This window comes from Alnus glutinosa, chromosome 12, assembly GCF_958979055.1.
Source record: "Alnus glutinosa chromosome 12, dhAlnGlut1.1, whole genome shotgun sequence".
NCBI classification, from domain to species: domain Eukaryota; kingdom Viridiplantae; phylum Streptophyta; class Magnoliopsida; order Fagales; family Betulaceae; genus Alnus; species Alnus glutinosa.
The window spans coordinates 9,915,754-9,925,325 of NC_084897.1; the positions used below are offsets into that span (position 1 = coordinate 9,915,754).

General features: G+C 39.7%; 1 long non-coding RNA gene across 1 annotated transcript; it reads right to left on the minus strand.

The window, feature by feature from the left end:
- Positions 1 to 5,846: 5,846 nt before the first annotated feature.
- LOC133851260 (uncharacterized) lies at positions 5,847 to 9,121 on the minus strand. The gene is made up of 3 exons (XR_009895783.1): positions 8,918 to 9,121; positions 7,614 to 7,707; positions 5,847 to 6,072 (listed from the first exon to the last, which is right to left on the minus strand). It is a non-coding gene; the product is annotated as an uncharacterized LOC133851260 (long non-coding RNA).
- Positions 9,122 to 9,572: the final 451 nt, after the last annotated feature.

A 9,572-nucleotide genomic window follows, 5' to 3' on the forward strand; every position in this document is an offset into this window, starting at 1 on the left:
GGGACCCCACAGTGTCTATAATTACCCCTGCTCGCCGCATTCTCTTCATACCCCACAAAATCTGAACTTTTGGCTGCTTGTGAGTTATTTGTCTTTGAGTTCTTTGGCTTTTTGCATATTCCTGTCATATTTCAGATATTTTTCTGGTCTTTTTCTCTTCAGTTTTTTTTTAAACTGTTAGAATGTTATTTTTTTAGGGAATATGAGATCCATATTGCTGCCATGTTGAAATTCCTTGGACTTAATTGTGATATTACTCTATATTTATTTTTACACAAGTCCTTTTTACTGCTATTATTCTGCCAAATTTTTGTTATCCTAACAAGAATATTTTTTGGGCAAAATTCTTGTTGGATCTTTTGCAGAATCATGTCTGCCTGCAGTCCACCTCGCAAGGTCCATCAGAGGCTTGTGGAAGATAGGGTTGCAATTCAGGCCAAGATAATGGACCGCACTATCATTGCTGAGCGGAACGTCCTTCGGGCTGACATCATGGTGCCACCGCTGGACAACATTCTTGCCATTATCCAGACATACAATTGGGGATATCTCCACAGCTGTGCTTGTGTGGTGTACACCAGACTGGTCAAGTTGTTCTACACCAACATGGAAGTGGTGCAGAACGATGATCACAGAGTGGTGCTTCAGTCCTCCGTTGTAGGCCATCTCATCACTGTTGATCCTCAGGTCATCAGTCACATCATCTGAGTCCCAGTGCTCGAGATTTCGGCCAGCCCATACAATGAGGTGGTGCTTCCTCCATCCCTGGATGATCTCAGGGAATTCTTCCATGCCATTCCCCAAGGCGAGGAGCGTACTACTACCATCAAGATTGGTTCCCTATCTTCCTCCCACCGCATGCTGGCCAAGATCATTCAGCAGAACATTTGGCCTGTTGCTTGGCGCAGTGATTTGATCCTGAAACGGGCCCAGTTTGTCTATGCAGTTCACCTTCGCTTGCCTTTCTGCCTTTGCAAGCATATTTTGGGTGTTATGTTAGAGACCCGTGATGAGGGAAATGCTGGTCTTCCGTTTGGCTACCTGCTCACTCAGATTATGCTTCAGTCGGGAGTCAATGTCAATGGCGAACCGAAGATGAAAATCCAGCAGCCAATCAGCAAGCAGACACTGATGAAGTCCAACGCGCAGCTGCGGAGAGATGACTCCGATGATGAGGTGCCCCCACCTGCTGCTATGCCAGTTGGCTTTCTGGATATGGCTTCATCCTCACAGACTGTTCCGCCATCTGAGCCGGAGGTCAACTATGCTCAGATTATGGAGCCTTTTGCTGTTCTTCAGGGGGGGATGAGCAATATGTAGGTGTCTATGTCCACCATGCAGCAGACCATCACTTCCATGCAGCTAGAAGTGCATTCCATCAACAAGCGCGTGGAGCAGAACCAACTGGACCTCAAGGAGTGCCTGAAGTATCATCATCCCAGCAGTAGTGATGATGAGGCTGATGCAGATGAGACTTTACCTCTGCATGAGGATGTTTGATTCCCTCTTGTTTTTGTTGTCTTTTGTTATTTTGGAACATTTTATTACTTTTCTGTTGTTATAACACTTGGATTTATATTACTTTGTTTCCCGGGTCCTTTTGAGACCGTTAGGGGGAGTAATTTTTATTTCAGTTGGTTATTTTATTACTCTGTTTTACCCTTTGTCCCTTTGTGACAAAAAGGGAGAGTAATTTTTATTTTGGGCCGGGAATGTATTTCCAAACCGGTCAAGTGATTTTTGTCCCAGAATGGCCAAAGGAGGAGTTTGTTAGTATTTTGGTCTCATTCTGTGTTTGGACAAAATCACTTAAGTGTAAAGATGCTGTAAACAGAGATTCCACTTTTCAGAGTCTGCAAGTCAGAAGAATTTCAAGTTCCCTGTCAGCCGTCCGGACAATCGAGCCATCCCGTCTTGACGTCCATCTGTCCGGACGATGTGTCTTACCGTCCGGACCGCCAAGACAGATCAGCATCGTACGTCTGGACGACGTGATCATTCCATCCGGACGCTATATTATATCGAGAAGGTTCTATCCAGCTTGCATCCGTCCAGACATTTCAGCAGCACGTCCGGTCGCCTCCCAGTACTCGATCAGTTTCTGATTTCTTTCCAAGTTTCAAGAAAGGGAAGATCAATCAACCGTCCGGACGATGTGGTATCCTGTCCGGACGTGCGTCTTCTTAAGACAAGAATCGCAATTAAAATATGACCGTCCGGAAGTCTGACAGCCCTGGTCCGGACGCGCGTTCATCAAAGAAGGAAATTGCCGATTCGACTTCAACCGTCCGGACGCGCGCATTGCAGATATGGAAATTGCCTGTTGAATAATTGCCGTCCAGACGTTCATCAAAGAAGGAAATTACTTGCAGCGAACGTGCGACCGTCTGGACGATGTGCCATCCCATCCGGACGAAGCTCTTAAACAGGAAAGATTTCCCCGCGAAATTTTCGAAAATCTTGTCGCACAGTTGTCCGTCCGGACGGCGCCCAGGTATATTTTGCCTGACGCTCATTTGAGCCCCCAGCCTATAAATAGAGGCCCCTAGGCATTGAGAACTGCAAGAATTCGGGGTGAATTCCATTAGAGCTTAGAGAAGTCATCAATCCCTCTGAAGCCGTTTTACAAGTGTGTTGTGCTATAAACCGAAGTCTATCTTAGAGATCGGCTCTAAGATACAGGATTCCATTGAAGACCCCTTCAGGTAAGAGAACCTGGTTGGGAAGCGTTCGTGTTAGGTTGCACGTCAGAGATCAAGGTACGACCACTGCATCGGTACGACCACTGCATCGGTACATGTGAGTCTTACTATCTTGTATCTAGCTTTGTCTTCTGAATAGTGGAATTCCTGGGTTTGGCTGCCCCGGAGTGGTTTTTCTCTTGATTGAGTTTCCACTTCGTCAACAAAAATTTGTGTCATTTATTTTCTGCTGTGCTTTAATTTTTGTTGACACTTTTGCACGCACTTTATTTTTAGAAGTCAATTTTGTTTTTCAATTCCAAAAGATAAAGCATTAAAGTGAATGGAACTTGAATAACATGCTAACAAAACATCAAATGTACAAATAGCATAACAAGAGTGTGAGTGTTATCATTGGTAAGGTTTCATCCTCAACCTTAGTTGAGAGTTCTAGCCTCCCATGATTAAAAATACCACAAAAGCTTAAAGAAATAACATAAACTCAAAGAAGACTTAAAGAAAAGAGTTACAAAATGTAAAGAGTTTCTGAAACTAAGCTATTACAGAAGAGAAAATGGTCTAAGACTACTGCCCAATTCTTTCGGTTTCAAATGAGAGAATGCTATGGTTTTATAGAGGAGTATTAGGGTTTGAAAGCCATGTAGAAAGACTCATCTACCCCCCTCTAGGGTTCTTCTCTTCCAAAGGACAAGCAAAGTTACGAAACCAGCATGCTCTGCTGTGAAATTCAGAGGAAGAAGTGCTTTTGTGAAAAGAAATGGTCTGATTGGAGTTCTGGTACAAGTTTGCAATTTTGCAAGTTCTGCAAGGTGTGCTCTAGCTCACTCGGGCTTGAATGACTTCCTTGCGCGCATCATGGTGCTCTGATGGCTGCTGGTGGGCCAGTGCGCTCGAGCCCAGTAGGGCTATGCTCGAGCTCATGTGGCTAAAAGGTTCTTTTGCGGCGCATTGTTTGCTGTTGATGGCATGCTGTGGGTGCGTGCGCTCGATCCCAGAAAGGCTGTGCTTGAGCCCATTGCCTTAAAATCCAAATTTCCAGCCTTTTGTGCTTTTTTATCTCAAAACCTCTATTTTTTACTTAATGACCTGTAAAAATGCTAAAACACAAAATTTCGACAAGTAAAATGATTTCTTTCCAAAACATAGATATGGAAAGACAGCTGCAAACCGTCCAGACGTTAGGTCTACACAGTCTGGACACTATCCTTGATTAGGCAAGTCGTGCAGAAGATGTTCAACCGTCCGGACGTCAGTCTCAACAATCAGGACGCCCAGTCCTTATTATGGAAATAACGTGCAGCAGAAGTGCAACAGTCTGAAAGTTAGGGCAACACTGTCCAAACGCGGCCTTATTCAGGAAAGAATATCAACAAATTTGGAAAGCCAGTTGCACAGTTGTCCGTCCGGATGCCGCCTAGAGAAAACCGAATCAGTGGCGATTTAAGTCTTCTGTAGCCTATAAATAGAAGCCTCTAGGCATGTAAATTGTAAGAATTTAGTAGTGAATTCCTTAGTGCTTAGAGAGAATATTTTAGGAGTCATTGTGCTAATCTGCTTACTCTCTAGCCGTTGCCAAGTGCCATTGCTGTGTTCGTGTAAAGTCTATCTTAGGGAGGAGCCCTAAGGTAAAGGATTCCATTAAAGACCCCTTCAAGTAGGAGACTTAGTTCGGAAACGTTCACGATGGGTTTCATGTTAGAGTAATAGGAACGATCGTTGCATCGGGGTATGTGAGTGTTACTTTCTATATACTAGCTTTGTCTTCTGAATGGTGAAAATCCTAGGTTTGGCTACCCCGAAGTGGTTTTTCTCTTAACTGAGTTTCCACTTCGTTAACAAAATATTTGTATCTTTTAAATTCTGCAATTTAAATATTTTGTTGCACACTATCACAAACTTGGTAAATTAGAAGTCAATTTTATTTTTCAATTGGTATCAGAGCTTGGTACACTCTGTTTAAGATTTATTTTTTGAGTGTGATCTTTTTGACTTCTTTTCAATATAATGTCTCATTCTCTTCATTGCATTCTGTTGTGCAAATATCTACCTAAATAAATGGATAAATATTTGTACGTTTTTCTCGCAAGTGCACAAGATCAAAACCATAGTATAGTAGGCAAATACGAGATCATTCCCACGAGGATTGGTATAAATTGTATTTAAAGAGAAATTCCTAAAAGTGATATGTTGAATAAAACGGGATAAAAGATTGAATATAAAATACTATGAAGAAAAGGTAGGGCTTCGATATCCACCGCTAATCATACTCAAATAAGATTCGCAATATGCCCAATACTACAATCATAACATGATGCTTAATGTTTACCAGCCACAAGGGAATGGTATCTTCTCCTAAAGCTATTGATTTCCCTAAGCAACGAGTTAGGCATGGTATCTACTCTAACTCTTTTCTTCCTTGAAGGATTTAGCATGGTATCTACTAAGTTGTTCTTCAAGAAAGCATAAATCTATGGAAATCGGTAAACACACTTAGATTGGACCATGGTGTCTATTCCAGTTGTCTTTATGTTGATTAATCCAAGAACCCCATCAGAACCTGTGATGGGGTTCTTTTGTTACTCTATTTTGCCCAGGACTCGGTCATCCAAATTGACATAAATAACAAATCCATACCACATGCATATGATGGCCAAACATAAACATGCAAGGAATTCAAGAAACAAGAATTAATCAAGTTAAACATCAATATATAAATTGTAGCAAAGCAAATTGATAAACTTAAAGAGACATGATTAGGGCTTCAATCGAGCCCTAACTAAAGTATTAGTTACAACTAATATAAACTAAAATTATATACATACAGAAAATAAATAAAGGAAGAAAATAAAAACTAGAAAGAACCTCCTTGATGTAGTCTTTGATTCTTTCTCAAAGCTTCTGTGTCTTTCTTCAAAGGCTATGTGACGACCCAAATTTTTTTTTTTTTTTTTTTGAAACATAAAATGAGTCATCACAGTGGCACGACTACATGTCGCTCAGCCAACATACAATACACATTCCATAACATGTACCTGATAATCAGAGTTCCATTTACGCAGCGGATAACACATAATAACATTATCAACATAGCGGAAGGTCCATCTATAAACAATAGTTAATTACAACAAAAGAGCCATTAATGTTTATCTATTTAAGATTTCTGCATAACTATTAAATACATACCAAAAGACTAGCTCATAAATACAAGTGTCACAGGCGACACTAGCCATAAACTAAGTCTACCAAAAGGCGAACAACCCATAGTCCAACCATTATAACTGTCGCACCGGGCTTCAGTCATAACATCCCAATTAATATGCTATGATGTCATTCACTAAATCCACTGAACCTGCAGTCAAAGCATCAGAGTCTGTACGGTTGTGGGTTTAATCACATCCGTACAGGTGAAGGTATGAGTTCACCACCTCAGCAGTATAAAACTCACTAAGTATACAATATACACAAACATAATTGCTTGCAGAGTACAACAACGTTATTCACAAATTATTAAGTTCCCGCAACAACACATTATCAAGTACAAGTCTCGTTGTTCATCACACATTATTTTATCCCGATTTCCACTAACAATATTCCACGCGTACCATAAACAATATTCCACACATCAAACTAGTGCTAGCACTTCAATGCTAGGCTTACCGTCAACACCGCCCATGAAGCTACAACCCGCAGGGCACACATCTCACGCGAGCTAGCACTTCAATGCTAGGCTTACCACATATCTCACAAGTGCTAGCACTTCAATGCTAGGCTTACCATCAACACCGCCCATAAAGCTTCAACCCGCAAGGCATACATCTCACATGTGCTAGCACTTCAATGCTAGGCTTACCACACGTCTCACAAGTGCTAGCACTTCAATGCTAGGCTTACCACACATCTCAGCCAAGAGCTGCTACCCTCTGGCCTACCACTCATCTCAGCCAAGAGCTGCTACACTATGGCCTACCACTGTGCTAGATACTACAACACTGGACTTACCATCTATCAACTACCGAGTTTTCATAATACCAAAGCATCCACACTATATACATATCATCACATGTTTATTCCCAAACATCTTTCTTTCAACACATACCACATTCATTTTTATCAACAATTCCATAACCATCAATACATTCCAATTTCAACAACATCAATTTATCATCACAATTCTCAATCCAAATATATCATAACTAATTCACATATATTTTTACCAACGATTCCATAACCATCAATACATTCCAATTTCAACAATATCCATTTATCATCACAATTCTCAATCCAAATATATCGTAACTCATTCACATATATTTTTAGCAACGATTCCATAACCATCAATACATTCCAATTTCAACAACATCCATTTATTATCACAATTCTTAATCCTAATATATCACAACCCATTCACATATATTTTTACTAACACTTTCATAACTATAAGTACATTCCAATTTCAACTACATTTATTTATCCTCACAATTACAATTCAATATATTTCAACTCAATCACAAACAATTTCCTCAATAAATTCCATAATCATAAACAATCAAGATTCATCAACATCCATTTATCCATACAATTACAAACCAATATATTTCATCTCAATCATAAACAATTTTCTCAATAAATTCCATAATCATAAACAACCAAGATTCCTCAACATCCATTTATCCACACAATTACAAACCAATATATCCCAACTCAATCATAAACAATTTCCTCAACAAATTCCATAATCATAAATACAACCAATCATTATCAATATCAACTTATCATTACAATTCTCAATCCAATAACTCACAATTCAATTACATGTATCTTCACCAACAAATTCTATAATCATAAATGCAATCAAATGCAACAATACGTAAATCTAAGTTCCTAGGATTCCTCAGTGAGTAGAATACTCACCTAGCTGCATTGGACTCATGACTCGAATATCCCCCACGTTCTAGTTACCTTGAACTCACCGTTGGGGAACAATTGAAGTCTCCACCTTTTGTGCCTGCATACATATATGATATTAGACTAAGCTATTGACGTATAAACTGCCCGCGTGCTCCTGCGTCGTATTACCTGCATCTAAAGCTAGTTAGGTACCCTTGGCTACAATTGGATTAAGCCTTGATTTTAGGTTCGTGTTTATTTCGTTTCTTAACCTTTAAATATATCTACTATTATATTTAATACTTTATCTTTTAGTTAACTAAACATCCAGGTATTTAGTTTATAGAACCTTAATGATTTGCACACTAAAATATTGGTTTAGTAATTCCTTTACATTGAACTATGATTTCCATGTTATAATCTTTATGTTTTCCATTTATTTGTTATACTCTTATATTTACTTTATTTACTTATTCCCCTACTTAAATTATAGTTAGGTAAATATTTTTATAATTAACTTATAGAACCTAACATTTGACACTTTACTTTCACTCATTCTTTCTTTAACTATTTCATATTCGTTTTACTCAATTAGACCCCATACTAACCTATTCTCTATCTTAACAAACCACGGCCTACCAAATAAACCAATCCACTTGGAATAGCGCACCCGAAATAATCCTAATTCCTAGTACAATACCCACACGGCTAGCACATAAAGTCAACTGGCCATAATCACTGAGAGCTACTAAAACTGAACATAAAAATGCAAACCAGCCAACAAAAGCCATCAAAACCCTCTGAAACTCCACACAGCCATAGCCATCAAGGTTCAACAAATCAATACCAAAATGCCAACCGTTCAACCACAAACATTAACCTCTATCCTTAACAAATAATCATTACATTTATTATTAAAATATCAACCAAATCATATTTGCATTCCCTTGAAACACCCATCATGATTTCAACAATCATCAAAACAAAAAATCCACATCAAAGCCCCACAATCCATTTTAGAACATTGAACACAATCAAGCCTTACAAAACCAAAACCCAAATGATACCATTCGGCCTACACCAAGAGTCCAACCAGAATTTTCCATAAGAAACATTACCCATAAAATCAATCTTTATAAAAATGGACTTCAATCATCCCCACAAAAACCCATTCAGCTACCCCTACCAAAAATCACCAAATTTCCAGAAATTACCCATTCAAACCCTAGAATATCAATTAAATTAAACCCTAGAATACCCATATGGTTACACCAAAAATAAAGGGGAATAAACTGAAATCAAAGAGAAGATGGAAGAGGAAATCTCACCTTAATTTCTTAGCATCTACGGCCAACACCAATTTTATGCAGAAATCCCACTCTCGGCAGCAGCTCTTACTCGGCCAGCAAGTGGAAATTGAAGGGAAGAAGAGGGAAGGGAAGAGAGGGGGTGTCGGTGCTGCTGTGGCGGAAGAAGAAGAGAAGAGGGAAAGAGAGGGGTTCGGGTGAGGGGAGAAACCGAGAGAGGGGGGGGAGGGCCGTGGGTCTGCTGTGGGTAGAAGAAGGAAGGAGGAAGGGAGAAGGGAAGAGGAGATGCAGCGTTCGGGGGGAAGGGGAAGAGAAGAGAAAGAAGAAAGAAGAGAAGAATGGGTGTCGGTGGGGGAGAAAGAAAAAGAAAGAAAAGAGAGGGGCTGGAACCGAGAGAATAAAGGGAAGGAAAAAGAGAAAAGACAAGGAAGAAAGAGAAATGGGAGTGGTTGTGTGAGAGGGAAAAAAGGGAGAGAAAAAGAAAGAGAAATGAAAGAGAGAGGGTGAGTGGGACACTTGTCCCATTGTGGGTGGTTGGGAGAAAATGATGTTATCCTCTCCTAACCAATCCCATGGTGACATGTGGCAAGTGAGATTACCTTTTTATTTAAATGTCTAGACTTCCACAAATTACACTAGGACCCTACAATATTAAAATCCTATATTTTTAATAACT